Source organism: Rhipicephalus sanguineus, chromosome 10 (genome assembly GCF_013339695.2).
Source record: "Rhipicephalus sanguineus isolate Rsan-2018 chromosome 10, BIME_Rsan_1.4, whole genome shotgun sequence".
Classification (NCBI taxonomy): Eukaryota; Metazoa; Arthropoda; class Arachnida; order Ixodida; family Ixodidae; genus Rhipicephalus; species Rhipicephalus sanguineus.
In genome coordinates this window covers 7,826,424-7,842,327 of record NC_051185.1, presented here as the reverse complement: position 1 = coordinate 7,842,327, position 15,904 = coordinate 7,826,424, and the positions used below count along the sequence as shown (strand labels likewise).

At 47.0% G+C, this 15,904-nt stretch overlaps 2 protein-coding genes and 1 long non-coding RNA gene across 5 annotated transcripts in view; 2 read left to right on the top strand and 1 right to left on the bottom strand.

Moving 5' to 3' along the window:
* LOC119406943 (adenosylhomocysteinase-like 1) overlaps positions 1-15,904 on the top strand; it is a 277,734-nt gene that overhangs the window by 5,922 nt on the left and 255,908 nt on the right. The window lies entirely within an intron of this gene.
* The window catches only part of LOC119406953 (uncharacterized), a 487,035-nt gene that overhangs the window by 266,842 nt on the left and 204,289 nt on the right, over positions 1-15,904 (top strand). The gene's annotated exons all lie outside the window — the stretch shown is intronic.
* LOC119406945 (uncharacterized) overlaps positions 11,720-15,904 on the bottom strand; it is a 59,088-nt gene continuing 54,903 nt past the window's right edge. For both annotated transcript variants that reach the window (XR_005186588.2, XR_005186589.2), the window contains exon 4: positions 11,720-13,195. This is a non-coding gene — a long non-coding RNA (uncharacterized LOC119406945). The remainder of the gene's footprint in view (positions 13,196-15,904) is intronic.

Sequence of the window (15,904 nt, the reverse complement as noted above, 5' to 3'; positions counted from 1 at the left end):
GGCTTGAAAAGCAGTGTTGCGTTTACCTGGCAGTAAATAAATAACTTGTGCTTTCTTTTGAGAGTAGTACACTTCTTGTGAAAAAAAATATTTGTTTTGTCATTTTTTCTGAGTTTGGACATATATGGGTTAACTATTTTCCTTCTCTTTTGCGAAGCTTCTCTTGGTGCTCTATATCCTTAATGCCCGCTCGCAATGCAGCAGAAAAGGATACTGCAACAATTTCGTAGCTTTCACCTGGAACTGTGAAACTTCAAGCTATTTTATCCTTTGAAATGAACGGTTTCGTGAAGGACCTCTCTAATGTAAGCCGGCGCGTTTTTCACAGCGATGACTGTGCTCAGTCGGTCTCATCTTGTGTGCGAGGCCTTCGTCACAACTGGCAGCGATGTTGGTCACTCCTCTGTATAGTCTATAGAGTGCTCGACCCCACCGGTATATCCCATCCCCTGATGTAATGTTGCATATAACGCATTTATCACGTTTTTACCGCTAAATCCACGCTTTTTTTTGTCCCCTAATCACGTGGTACGTACAAAGGTTTGTTTAGTACGCAGTTCCAGCGGTCTTTGCGCTCTGTATCTAGACTGGAATAAATTACTAATTTCCTCTCAATGTGATATACAAGTTGTCTGAACAAGAATAACCCTTTCAGTCACGAATTATGATGCACTGTCTGCAAATGCATCAAATTTGCATGGCATCATTCTAAGGCACTCAGTATATATTACATTCGAAGAATTAAAATGAAGGAATGTGTTGTTTTGTGTGAGTTACAGTAATTATTGTTAATTAGCGTGTAATTAAATATCTAAGTATTCTGCAATCAGTAAGCTTCAATCCTTGCATAAAAGGAATCAACTATTAGGTCCAAAATGCATGCACAGTTTGTTTTTTGGTTGTATGCTTTTCGAGCAAAGAAATAAAATACTCTTGACGTCGGTCCTGGAACGCCGCACGTCGAACGGTCATCGAATATGGTAGTGTCTCTAGCAAAGTGATCATTTGCAGCAATAAGCAACATAATGAAGTTAAATAACCGCTAGTTGTCCACTCAGGAAGCCTGCGCGAATGTGCACACTAAGTTTCAGGCCATTTGAAGAAACACGCGGTGCGTGAAGCGACTCCGAAGTTGATGTTTACATTTGTACACACCGTGACTGAAAGGAATAAGGTCTTCCTCGGTGGTACAGTGATTACGATGCTCGGCTGCTGACCCGAAAGTCGCGGGTTCGATCGCGGCCGCGACGGTCGCATTTCGATGGAAGCGAAACACTAGGGGCCCATGCGCTGTTCACTGTCAGGGCATGTAGAACAACACCAGATGGTCAAAACGCAGTAGTGGAGCCCTCCACTACGGCGTGCATGATATCGTGGTTTTTGCACGTAAAATACCTTATATTATTATTATTATTATTATTATTATTATTATTATTATTATTATTATTATTATTATTATTATTATTATTATTATTATTATTATTATTATTATTATTATTAACAGGAATACGTGCTCCATACAGGGTGGCTGACGTTTCAATGGGTGGACCTATCTTAGTCAAAGGTGCCTCATTATCCTCGACTACGTAACCATTTCGAAACTAACAGACAGATGAATATAACGAGGTAGAATTATGTATGATCACAAAAGATCTGTCAGCTTTCGCTGCAATATATTGAGCAATATTGTGATCGTAACATGTATACTTGTTTGCTGCTCAAAGGGGGGGGGGGGGGTGTACGACCCCCCCCCCCCTTTATGTATGTTCTTGAGTGTGTATGTGTGCGTTTATACCGTATTTACTCGAATCTAGGCCGGCCCCGATTCTTAGCCGACCCCTGAAATTCGCAATGCCAGAAAAAAAAACAACAACTTAATAATTGTACTCGAATCTAAGCCGACCCCCCGCCCCCCGATCGCACATCGTTTTTTCGAATAAAAAAAAAAAAAACATCGGCTCAGATTCGAATAAATACGGTATGTCACAAACAAAATGTAACAATTCGTGGGAGGCAAGTTGAATACCTCAAACCACCCCGTGGCTACGCCACTGAACGTCGCAGTGGACTCGCATGATTGACTATTGTTTTCCACGAAAGCACATGCGCGATAGGGCGATCCTGTGTTCTTCTTCCGTGGTTCGTGTTTATTTTTTCGCTTTCCGAAGTTCTGGATCGGTACCAACTAGCCCGATCTCAGTGCTTGCAAAGGGCGGTCGAGAAGCTCTTTTCGCGTGCGCTGACCTCACGCAGTTGCGAAGCGAACTCGCTGGAAAGCGTTCTACGCACGATGGCAAACCAAGCGCACGTGTTTGCCCCGGTTGGCAGGCTGGGCGTTGTATGCATATACCCGTGCACACCGACGTAGTACCTACAACGCGGGGTTGTTTTTACAGGCGCGCCAACGTTTGCGACGATAACGAACGTCGACAGCCAGAGCCGGTTGGGCTTTTTTTTCCTGTCTTGTTTATATTTGACGAGGCGAGCATTGCACAGACACATACAGAAAAGCGCAACACCCTTTGCAGCAGCGTCGTATGAAGTTCTGCTTCTAAGCATCCGCGCGCACTCACTTTGGAGCTGACCTGATGCCGTGACGTGAAAAATAGAGTTTCAGTGAAGCGGAGACGTACTATTAAATAATAAGGTTTTACGTCCCAAAACAGCCATATGATTATGAGGCACGCCGTAGTACAGGGCTCCGGAAATTTCGACCACCTGGGTGCCTCCATAGAAATGCGGCCGCCGCAGCCGGGATTCTATCCCGCGACCTTCGGGTCAGCAGTGAGACGTACTATATAGCGAGAGCTGTCGGTTGCGCAATATTTACAGAAAACCACAATCAGGCCGGCTTTAGCGCGAAACCGACAGAATGGGCTCATCGAGGAAGAATTAGTAGCAGCGCACAATATATAGGCGAGCCCCTTCGCTTTTCTGGAACGCACAGTATACATCTGTACTAATGTGTGTACCAGGTCACTTCAGTAATATCATCAGGAGAGACCACCATCGTAGCTCAAATGATAAGCACCGGGCGCGTAATTCTAATTCATCATCATGGACGAGAGAAAAGGTCGGAGGTACGATTGAGCACACCTCCCCCCTCTCCCAATCCCAGAAAAATATTAGAATGAGTATCGCCTCAACACGTGATCGCCACGTGAAGTACAGCTCTCAGATCTAACGTGTAGGGCCAAGGAGGGGGACGAGGAGGGCCGATACTGCCTTTCCCTTGGGGTGACCTTATCAGCGGAGAAAATACAGCCAATACCGAAATATTGATACATACAGCGCTAAACAGCTATTATAACATGCCTCCGCCGAGGCCGACACGAGTGTCGTGGCGGCTGCACTACATGCCTGGCAGCGTACTGCATTACAAGCGGAATTGTAGGAAACATGACTTTTAAGGGCTCATTTTTTCTTTGTTAGACACAATATTAATGAGAACTAACGGACAATAATGCCAAGGAAAATATAAAGGATGTTATTTGTAATAATTGGGATACATGTGAAGAAAGTAAAGTGGACGAAAAGATAACTTGCCGCCCTATATACCCTATATATATACCCTATAAAGTGGACGGGTGGATGAGCGCCGCCGTAGCTCAGTGGTAGAGCTTCGGACGCGTTATTCGAAGGTCGCAGGTTCGGTCCCTGCCGGTGGCAAGTTATCTTTTCGTCCACTTTACTTTCTTCACACTTATATCGTAATTACTACGAACAACATCCCCTATACTTTCCTTGGCATTATTATCTGTTAATTCTCATTAAAGCGGAATTGTACCGATTCCGAAACCGAAACTGCATTGTTTTAGCGGCCAAGCCAAGCAGATCTTCAGTCGCTGCTAATGGCGGGAACAAATTTGGCGCCCCGACAAGTTCGTCGGTGCGACTTTTTATTGCGGTGTGGTGCCGGCGTGCCCTCTGTTCTTTGTGATTGGTGCATCGGAGCTTGTTAATTGGCGATGGACACTAGAACTCACTAGAGCTAAAAGAACGCCTGGCATTCAATCGAAATGGCTCTTGCAAAGTATAAAGGTAAGCCTGCAATGTGTCGTTGACGCCTATACAGTTTTATGTACGCGGACATGGATATAACGCTTGGAAATTTGACCGTGCGAGTCTCGGTTTTCATTTCTTTGTCAAGGACTTGACAACGTTTTGCTGTTTATCGTTCATTTTCTCGATTTGGTGCGGCGCGCTCACGCACACGGCGTGCCGCTTTTACCGTTGACCGTATTAGTTTTGGACGGCGCGCATCGTATCTTTCGTGTGACATCAGCAGCCCCTGCAGGCATGTACCCAACCGGAATAGTCTGCGGCACGCGAAATGCTCGAGAAAGCTGTGTTCTCGATTTGTCTGGGAGCATGACCTCCACATAGATGTTTCAGCCTGTAGTTGGTATTTCAACCTACACTCTCATCAGCTATATTAGAAACATACTACTGACCCGAAGGTCGCGGGAGCGAATTTTGATAGTGGCGAAATACTAGACGCCCGTGCACATGTACTTAGATTTAGGTGCACGTTATAGAACCCCAGGTGGTCGAAATTTCCGGAGCCCTCCACTTCGGCGTCTCACAATCATCATAACGCCAACAATTAACCCAAGTCCGCTCTTAGAAACGTTGGCTCCAACGACGCAATGTGTTCCAAGGATTTTTAACGGGTATTGAACCTGCCGGCCGACGTTTCGATAGATGGACGTATCTTCGTCACAGGCGCCTCATCATCCATGACGTTTTAGTTTTAGTCTCACGTCACGTGGTGTCGCGTTGTCGATAATTGTCGGCCTTTCCGATTCTGGTGCATGTTTCTCCTTTTGCTCTTTACCGTCCCTCTAGACGCGTTGATTCAACCATCCCAGCTTTGCTCTCTTCCGAAACTTGGTCTCACTCGTGTGGACGGCTGTATGCAACTTCTCGAGCGAATCTCGGTGTGTGCTTATATCGGAGTGAACACGGTATATATACACGTTTGGAGGACTGGCTGTGTGAGTTTCCGCGTCTCCTTGGAAGACACGTCTGCGTCGCTAACTGCAGTCGAGGGCCATATATCAAGCCTTTCTGCTCCCCTCAAGCGGCGTGGCCGCCTGCACTTCCATAGGCTGAGACCACGCGGAGAGAAGGCGCGGAAAGCCGTGGCGACCTTTCGGATCTCCCAGTCTTGGGCGGCCATCAAGGCTGCTGTTGCTCATGGTATGCCAACGGCGCGGGAAGCGCCAATAGCGCGCGTCACCCAAACGGCGTGCCTTTTATTTTGCTTACTTCGTTCGTGCACGCGCTTTCGGAACTATGGTCTTCGTGAGGGCGCCAAAAGCGGATGTGCCCTCAGCCTGTTAAGCCTTTCGTTTCTTTCCTCGTTTACGATTCGAGCTGATCGGCCCTTTCTCAACTCTCTCTCTCACTATCTCCGTCTTCTCATCTATGTAGGCGCTGTAAACTCGTAAACTTCTTTTTATATTTCTTTCGCCTGTTTATTTTGCTGTATCTCGCCAAATCCTCGCGGAAGCTGTGTACCTCGCGTCAACCGATCACGTGGGAGAGGCTCTTGCGTTAAGATGCCGCGGTGGTTTAGTGGTTATGGCGCTCGACTGCTGACCCGAAGGTCGCAGGATCGAATCCTGGCCGCGGCGGCTGCATTTCGATGGAGGCGAAATGCTTGAGGCCCGCGTGCTATATATTTAGGTGCACGTTAAACAACACAGGTGACCGAAATTTCCGGAGCCCTCCACTACGGCGTTTTTCATAATCATATCGTGGTTTTTGGACGTAAAACCCCCAACAATTATTATTTGGCGTTAAGCTGACGAGGCTGCAAAATGCATGACGTAACATATATAGCGCGCGCACGCATCGGTTAACTGAGCGATTCATAACAGAGGCACTGAAGTGGCAGGAAACTACAGGGGCAGCGCAACCTAAATGGAAAATTCTAGCTTTGAGCCTCACTTCACAGCAAAACGGTGGTTTAAATTACAGTGCAAGCGGTTGCAGCTCACGTTCTTAGTATAATAATATGTGGTGTTTTACGTGCCAAAACCACGGTATATGATGGCACGCTGTAGTGAAGGCTTCGGAAATTTTGGCCATGTGGTGTTCTTTGACGTGCACTGACATCGCACAGTACACGGCCTTCTGTAGCGTTTCGCCGCATCGAAGTGCGACCGCCGCGGCAGGGATCGAACCCGCGACTTTCGGGTAAGCAGCGGAGCACCGTAACCACTACACCACCGAGGCGGACGTGTTCTTAGTATAAGTAGAACGAAGTGGAACTGGGGGAGGAGCTCGTGGTAAGGCATACAGCTGATTATCGCTGGCCGGCTATTTAGAGTCCCATAACGAATGCCCGGGGAACGGGCTCTCGATCGCGGACGAAAGCGCTGGAATTGGGTGTCGCGGAGAGACGAGGAAACTTACAGGCGTGCATCACGGAGTCGCATGCACAAGACGGGTGTAATTGGCGGTCGCTGGCATAGGCCCTCGTCTTTCAATAGAGATGACATAGGTTGACGACGTTGGTGGTTGGCCCGTATGGAGCCATACTTTGAGGGAACATCCATGAGCCTGATGGGCGGTGACGAAGCGCTGTGCGTAGTCTGACGTTTGATGTGATATGTTCTAACTGCCGTGATAAGCACGCCCATCTTATTGGAACATCGACTCAATCTACGCTATAGCGCAATTTAGCAAAGTACAGGGAACGAACAACGCGGACTGCAAGTACCCCGTGTTCTCGTTTAACTGTGCTCTATGTCAGGTACGGAGAGCATCAATTAGCCCAAACTTATGCGTTGCTGAATTCTCGGAACAGTGATAACATGCGCAGTATTAGCGTCGTATTATCATTCCTTCTGGGTGAAGCAGCGCACAGGACTACACTCCGTTCTATGCATAGCAGTCGGTGATCTGGAGGCTACGCAAGAAGTTCGATCAGCAAAGTGTATAACTGCATCTATACTGCAAGTAATCTCGCAAGCCTCCAAAGCGTTGACTGCTATGCATGGAAGGAGTATATAGGACTAAGAAAAATACGAGGAAACACGACACGGTCGACGCTTACTGCACTAGTAACATTCCGTGCCGGCGTTGCTTCACTGGCGCCACTAGTGAAGCAGCACTCGGCAAACAGCGCTAAACAGCAGTGCCAGAATGCCCCCTATATAGTACATTTTGTAGGAAACTGTAGTCTATTCCACGCCGCACGAACTCGAATTCTTCGCGAGACTACGCCGTGCATGCCAAGCGTGTGTACACGTGCCACATAGCTATTCGACTCGTCGTGGCCATTGCATGGGGCAGCGGCGTTTTGAAAATGCGCATTTATTGGTATTCCTCCTCTCCGAGCCGTTGCGTGTGCTGCCGCCGGACGTTTGACGCAGTCGTCCACGGAGCCATAGCGCGTACGTGCGCTGCTTCGCATATCGTGTTGTATGCTGTGTACTATGCTGGAGAGAATGGTCTGTTGCCTCACGACGCAGAACCGCGCCGTCGCGTCTCGATCGCCGTTGTTTTTTCTGGTTCTGGAGCCTTGTTGGACGAAAAAAAGCAAACGCTTGCCGCGAATGGCATCCTGTAGTGACGGTGTGCAAAGCGCCGGCCGTGGTTCTGTTGTCATCGTCGAGCCCGAATTCGTCCCTGAGATGCTTTCAACAAACATTTGCATGTATACGAGAATTCGTTCCTGCGATTAGTTGGTTGGTTCTTCTTCGGATACTTGGCGCAACACATTCCGGAGGAACTTTAAAGTTTTTATGCTATTTGTGTGTGTGTGTGTGTGTGTGTGTGTGTGTGTGTGTGTGTGTGTGTGTGTGTGCGCGTGCGTGCGTGCGTGTGTGTGTGTGTGTGTGTGTGTGTGTGTGTGTGTGTGTGCGTGCGTGTGATAGATAAGATAGATAGATAGATAGATAGATAGATAGATAGATAGATAGATAGATAGATAGATAGATAGATAGATAGATAGATAGATAGATAGATAGATAGATAGATAGATAGATAGATAGATAGTCAGCATTAATGCAAATAAGTACTAATTCTGACCCCCTGGTGGAGTATTTATTTCGATTAAGCTTCTTCTTTTCGTCAGAATTAAGACAGGCCCTGTTGTGGAAACGCTCACTCTAGCGACATCCGTTGTTCGATCACTGTCGATTACTTAAAGAGACACTAAAGGCAAATAACAATTTATATCAGAGTGAAAGCTCAATGTATGACAACGTCTAAAACGGCAGTATTATCAACAGCAGTGCCCTACTTACCGAGAAATTAAGCTAAATGTATCACATGATGAGCGCCACGAGTGGGACATTTTGGAAGTGATCCGTAGGAGAGTCTTAGTACAATGAATCACTAGTAATCAAACTAGCTGCAATAAAAAACGAACCTTCCGTGCATCAAGGGACGTAATAAAATGCTGCTTGTTCGTTTCTGTTTGATTCATGAAAAAAAAAAAAACTCTTTGGCGTTGCCACGGGGGACGGCGCGCGTGGTTCAAAAGTTTCGTTTTCGCCGAACTGCGCTTCGCCCGGCTCCCTGCTTCGCTCACGCGGTCGCGTCTCAGTGGTAGTTTCGGTATCGCGTACTGCCGCGTGTGTTTTGCGCGCTCGTGAAAGTCGCTGTGATAGAAATTTCGACAAAATACCGCATGCATGTGATGTTGCCGGATGCCCTAATGGCGCACGCCGCCAGTGCACGCCGCCGCGCAGCAAAGGCGGGCAACGTTGGGCACGGCAACAGTGACGTGCGAAATACCGCTTTCAGGCGGGTGATTTCAAGTGCGCTAACGCGATGCGGACCACTAAAACGTGATTTTATTTCAAAATAAGCACTTCATTGGCATAAAAGTAGCACTACGAGGTTTCTGGACCGCTATTTCGACAATCAACGTCGACTTAATATTTGCTTTAGTGTCCCTTTAAGTGCACATCATTAAGGGTTCATTGCACCGACAGCCAATACATCAACCACTAAGCGCCACCACCACGTGCGCAGTCTACACTTCGTTTTCATTCGCGGCGTTTTTCATTCATTCGCTTAATTCTTTATTGATAAAGATCACAAGAGTTGTTTACAAACTGACCTATAGCCTACATTGGCTAGTGGTCGGCGATTAAGTGATTTATATCTTTGACAGTTACCAACGCTTTTACGATTTTTTTTGTGTTAGACAGTTCCGATGCCGCATCTCTTCTGCCTCAAGGACTCCTGACGAAAAACCCGGCAATCGTAATCGTTTGCGACGAACGCGTTAATTATCATTTACCGTAATAGACCTTCGCCGTGGGATGGCACCTCGAGGCATTGGCAGATCTTATAATACCGCTCCGGAGGCACATTATAATTGTCCTAATAGGCGTGGCGATGATGGACTTCCCGACACCGAAATAAAACCGCCGTTCATATTTGCGAACACCCTGTTCAAATGTGTCGTTAATGTCGCAAAAATAGCCGACGAAGAGCTGTGTGTTAATGCGACTGCTCGATCTGAACGCCGCAGCTCTCTTAGCTCTCATCCTCAATAGCTACAGGAATTCCTGGCTACGTGCCTGCTGCTTCTTTTTCTTTTTCTTTCTTTTCTTTCTCGAGGCAGCGCTGGCGGCGGAATATCTCATCCATACATCGTTTTAACGAGTCTAGACGGCGACGGTGCGGATGTGCGATGCTCCCAGCGCTATTCCTACCGAATGTATAGAGCTAAGTGAGTGAGTGAGTGAGTGAGTGAGTGAGTGAGTGAGTGATGTGTGTGTGTGTGTGTGTGTGTGTGTGTGTGTGCGCGTGCGTGCGTGCGTGCGTGCGTGTGCGTGCGTGTGGTGTGTGTGTGTGTGTGTGTGTGTGTGTGTGTGTGTGTGTGTGTGTGTGTGTGTGTGTGTGTGTGTGTGTGTGTGTGTGAAAAAGAAGTAAAGAGAACTTGAAGGCTGATTTGTTGCGAAGTGCGCTACTCGACCAAGAACGGAGAGAGAGAGAGAGAGAGGGCGATTGAATAAATGGAACGAAAACCTTGAGTAAGAGACAGAAAACACGAAGTAAAAGTCGAGGGAAACCTGTTGAGCGCCGCGTCCCCGGATGCTCCTATAAAAGCACGTGATCCTCGTGTCTTATTCCGTGCCATCCGCGCTGGGCACGATGCTTTATTTTCTTTTCGTTTATTTTTTGGAGAATTCTTTAGTTGTTGCTAACTAGGGGTTGGCGAAAAAAAAAAAAAAGGAAGGCCGTGTAGTTTTTCCGGTAAGGCTTTTGCTTAAAGGTTGTTTTTTTTTCCCTGTATGCCGTGCGTCGGAATTTCGAATACCACCTGTACTGCACGAGCGGGACATCGGATGTTCCTGCAAATATTCGCTGCAGTACGGCCTCGCGTGGCGCACAGATAGCGACGTAAAGTTCTGTGGGGTAGAAGCTAGCGCAGGCGTAGCGGGGAGGGGGGGGGGCAGTGACGGGAGGGGGAAGAACTTCAAGCCCCTTCGAATTTAAAAAAAAATTGCATGTGTATATATACATGCACGCATGCAAACGCAGGTACGAACATACATAAAGTATGGTTTAACTCCCCCCGAAAAAGATTTCTCGCTACGCTACTGGCAGCTGGAATTATGAATCTGCATGCCTTGTAGGACTTCCGGCTTTGGTGCTGAAGCTTGTGTTCAGGAGGTTAATTTTGCCTCTCTGCAAGTATAACATTTTACTGGTCTTTTGCTTTTATTTATTTAAATTTCTACTTATTTATTTCCTCATAGGCCCCCTACCGAGGGGTGTTACATGAGGTGTTCAAATCAGGGGCGTAGGCAGAATTTTTTTTTTTTTTTTTTTGAGTGCGGGTGGGGGCACCTCCTTGATCTGAAGTATGGGCCGGGCAGGCAAATGTTGTCGAGTGTCATTTCGTGCTCTATGTCATGGCAAAAAGAAAAAAAAAATTCCGGGGGGGGGGGGGGGGCAGGGGGAAGGGGAAAAAGGCTGTGTGCTACCCCCTGGCGACACCACTGGTTCAAATCTATAATAATAACAGCTTCAAAATTATTCCTAACACTATTTAGAACTTAGCCAACCCTTCTGTTTTCTTAATTGATCTCACGCATATCGAATGTACATAAATTCATCCCAGCCCCGCCACGGTGGTCTAGTGGTTATGGCGCTCGACTGCTGACCCGAAGGTCGCGGGATCGAATCCCGCCCGCGGCGGCTGCATTCTCGATGGAGGCGAAAATGTTTGAGGCCCGTGTACTTAGACTTAGGTGCACGTTAAAGAACCCCAGGGGGTCGAAATTTCCGGAGCCCTACACTACGGCGTCTCTCATAAACATATCGTGGTTTTGGGACATTAAACCCCAGATATTATTATTATTATAAATTCATCCCACCTACTTATTTGTAGTATCACTTGTTCGCATAGTAAAAACTCGTTTTTCTTTTGCTAAAATGTTTATATTGATAAAGTGTACTTAGTTATATATATGTTCATGCCATTTTGCTATATATATATATATATATCTATGCTTTTATACACATGTTCATGTTCTCACTTGTTTCTTTCCAAGGTTGTCTCGCTATCTCGATGTGTAATTTGCGTACATTTCCCTATCGACGGTAATGAATTTTACATTGCTTTGTACCATATTTTTGGGCTGTTATTTCTGTAATAACCCTCCCTCACGAAATGTTCCAGGGTGGGACCTGTGAGGTACGTGTATAAACAAACAAACAAACAAACAAACAAACAAACAAACAAACAAACAAACAAACAAACAAACAAACAAACAAATAAATAAATAAATAAATAAATAAATAAATAAATAAATAAATAAATAACAATAGAAGAATGACGCAGCAACCGAGCGCGAGACGTAGGCAGTGTCTCTTTATGTACAGACACGCCTCCCTGTCCATTATTACAGGTCTGACCCCGCAGTCTCTTCAGCTAAAGTCGTGATTTATTTTTCATCGCGAGCGTTATTTGTAGAAAGTGGGTTGCTCGATCGAAAGTGACCGCGCTAGACACTATACAGGCGGGTTCAAGACTGAAAAGGGGAACGCAGGGTCTTAAAAGGACACCAAAGAAAAAGATGATTTTGCTTTGTATCTGTAAATTACCCTCCGGCAATACCGAAAAATAGCACTCATTGTTGCCAGATGACACTTGGTAAGCGAAAAAAGTAAAGTTGCTGAAATATAATTATTTACACAGGGGTATAAGAGAAATGGCGCGAAAAGAAAGCGCAGGTGGTGACGCCTCCGTGAGGGTCGCGCACCAGCTCGCCTTGACGTCACAGATATTGACGGCGCCTAAACTATAGGGCCTGTATAATTCCTTGTCGGTGTAAATGAATCGCATTGTATTCACATGGAGCAAAAGACTAAGCGCGGCTAAGTTCGCCGAATTTTATTGAGTCTTTTAAAATACGAAGAAAAAGAAGCATAACAAGGAAGCTTTGATATCAGTGGCGTCACACTGACGCTCATTATCTGTTCTAGTAATAAACGTGTGATATCAGAATTAACGACGATAGCTTCGTCAGGGAATAGAGAGTTTTAGTTTGTCAGCAAACTTGTTTGCATTATCGTTATACCGGATACCGTAGCCGTAAATGTGAGAGGTCGGATAGGTGGTGCCATTTGGCGGGGCCGAGATGAATCAGGCAAACACGGAATTGCTGTTGCATAAACCTAGTGCATTCTACTTCTCTGCGGTTGTGAACTCTCGGCAGCAGCCTAATACGGAATGAGTTGCCTTTTTACCCCCCTTTTTTTTTTGTCGAGGACTCTAGGCGAAAACGTACAAACGTACGTGTGTATAATTGTGGTTGCACGAAGCGTCACAAGATGTTAGTGCCGTCGCCCGGTAACCCGGTATTCCGTAAGCCCCTTTGCGTATACTGGAATACCGGACAAGCTGGAAACCTCTAATAATTTATCAGAATAAACCGATTTATTGTCTCACTGTAGTGTCCCTTTAAAGGCTTCGCCCCACGTTTTTCTTTCTTATTTTTTACCGCGTTTCTTCTGCATCGGTCACTTCTACGTCGTCTGCTTCCGTGGGCGTCGGGTCGTCTGCTTTCGCGCCGTCTGGTGTCTCGTATCTTTGACGTCACTCGCTTGACGTCACACGCCCGTTTGGCCCGCCGCCGAGTGCCCGACGACGGTTCACGAACACTTTGTAGGCGTTGTTTTGACGGCAGCGAGTCGTCGAGTGCGATGCCTCCTCCTGCGAAATGAAAGGGTTACGAGAGATTAGAAAAAAAATTCCTTCAAAAGACCAACGAATACAGCCCTTTACGACACGGCGTGCTTATTTGGGCAACGATGTTATTTGGGTACGCGACTCACTGTTGCTATTTCTGTGCGCTACTGGCAAGGAATAGATCACGAACATTGAGCTAATGGTAAATTCAGCATACTTGTTGCCTGAAGTTCTCTTATATCACTTCTGGTTGAAATATCTTGCTTCACACGATCGCTTTGGTGATGGCAGTACGGTGTTGAACGAGGCGTTAGGCGAGGGGCGTTTCGGCCGGAATTTCAATATATATATATATATATGCTCGCTGCCAGCAGATTGGACCTTCATCCACCTGCTTAGCAGCTTGCTGCAGGCAACAACGACGGTCACGCATTCATATCAAGGCAACCATGGAATGTGTCAACGAGAAATAACAAGTGGCCTCGGTAAAATATCAGATCGAGAGAGCATCAGTTGTTGGAAAACGGCTCATACAAATGCGCATGTTGCTGGCGCACTTTGGAGGGCCGCAGTTTTCGCGTACGACGCCACCGAAATATGTGAGCTTCGCTATTAAAGAGCAGTGTTAGCACTTCAAAGGGCGGTTCCTTCATTTCGTCGCCGTGTGTATACCTCTACGCAGTCAATGGCGCATGCCTAAATGCAGCCTGTGTTATCGTTCAATCGCTCAAATGATTCTGTGCTCCAAGTGCATGCGCGCGTTTCCATAGTTACGTGCCACGGAGAAGAAATAAACGCCAGTGGCACTCCTGTTTATAATACGTCATTTTTCTTACTCGCCAGAAGATGACGTCATGGTAACTCCACTCGTAGACGCTTCCAATTGTAAGTTTACGCTATAACCAGGGCGCGAAAAAATTCCCGGACATCTGAGTCACTTCATTGAAGTTGAATGAAGAGTGTTGCTATTAAAATAGCAGATAGCCAACAGTTAACCAACATAAACCATCATATAGCCAACACAAGCCAACATTAGCTAGTGTCGTAGTGCTGTGCGAGTATTAACATGACAGTTGAAATCAGTCAGGTATTACCGTTGTCGAAGAACGTCGAATACCCCATTGTAGAATTAAAGTCAGTAGAGTGTATATATATATATATCACATCGTGCAGGAAGGCCTATGGCAAGGGAGATTGCCATCCACCAGCTTGCAACACAGACATGCAACAAGTCCATTAGGATTTCTGACTGAGAATGAAAAGCTTCTTCATTGACGGAAAGTTTCTCTTGCAGGGTCCGGGGATCGAACCCGGCACCAAAGCCTTCCAGGGCTGTCGCTCTACCATTTCAGCTAACCAGGAGGCTAGCAATCGGCAGCGCGAGGGCGAAATAATTGAGAATTCGAAGCACATGGTCTCTGAATATGGCAATGAAATAAATAAATAAATAAATAAATAAATAAATAAATAAATAAATAAATAAATGATGAAATAATCACGACAACTTTGAAGAAAGGAAATGTATGTCGTCGGCTTTTCTTTTGTTCCCTTTGCGGTACAACATGTACGCAGCGGTCCGCTGCAAAAGGGGCCATGCAACACTTTGCCATGTAACCATCGAATGAATTCAGTAAAGGAGTTTACTGCCTCACGAATCGACCGCCGCAATAATTTTTGGAATCCTTCAAGCACGAGCGGAGTTAGAGATTTGTCGCACGCTGTAATTGCTTTCTCTCTTCTCTCGCCCCGACTAGCGCGCTGGAAGTAAGCAGGGAGGGAAGGCACGGGGAAGGGAAGTTACGTCACTCGCGCGTCATGACCTTGAGCACTTTTTTTTTTCTTGGAACGCGCGGCTTACTTTCAATGTGATCGCGAGCGGGCACGTGGCCCTCTCGTGGCACGTGGCCTCTCTCGGCTGCCTCGGTAACTATGCAGCTGATGATGCTCAAATCAGCCAACGACGGTGACTTTGGGTATATGGCGCAGTAATTTGGGTATATGGCATTATTTGTAAAGAGAAGAGGGCGCGATTTCCAGCTGAGTTTGAAAATTAATTGTAAATTCCAGGCCGCGTGGTGCGCTATAATGTTTGGCTCGCGTGTTCTCAGGAGTCTCGACTACCGATCGGCAGCGTTTTCTGACCATGCTGAAAAAGTGTTGCATGGCCCCTTTAAAGAGAACATCGGGGCGCGTGGCGGCCGCTCGGCGCCTCCGCCGGCTGCAAGGGCTTTCGCGCAGGCGCGTTGTGCACTGTGTGCGTGGCGCTCTTTCATCGCGTCATCGTCACGTGAGTGAGTGAAATAACTTTATCGGAGGTCCGGCGAGGACGCGAACTCCTCGCGCACCGGGCTAGTCCCACAACGGGCTGGCAGGTTTAGTCCACCGGGCCCGGTCGCGGGCATGCTGGGTAGCCTGCATTCACCTCTCTAGAGCGAGGCTACGTAGAAGCGAGCCCCACTCCTCCTTGCTTAACTTGGGGTATCTCGACCCGCTCTCCCAGAGCATGTGTGCTGTAGAGTGGTGATCAGCCCGCAGGACGGGCAGGCGTCGTCGCGATATACTTCGAGGTATAGTTCGTGCAGAAAGGCCAGACACTGATATGTGCCGGTCTGTAAGAGCCCAAGAGAAACGAGCCCTATTTAACTTGGGGTGAGGGGGGGGGGGGGCATACCCTTGTAGATATATAGAAAAGTTTGGTAATCTCGTTGTGAGTAGCGGGCTTCCTCTGTAAGG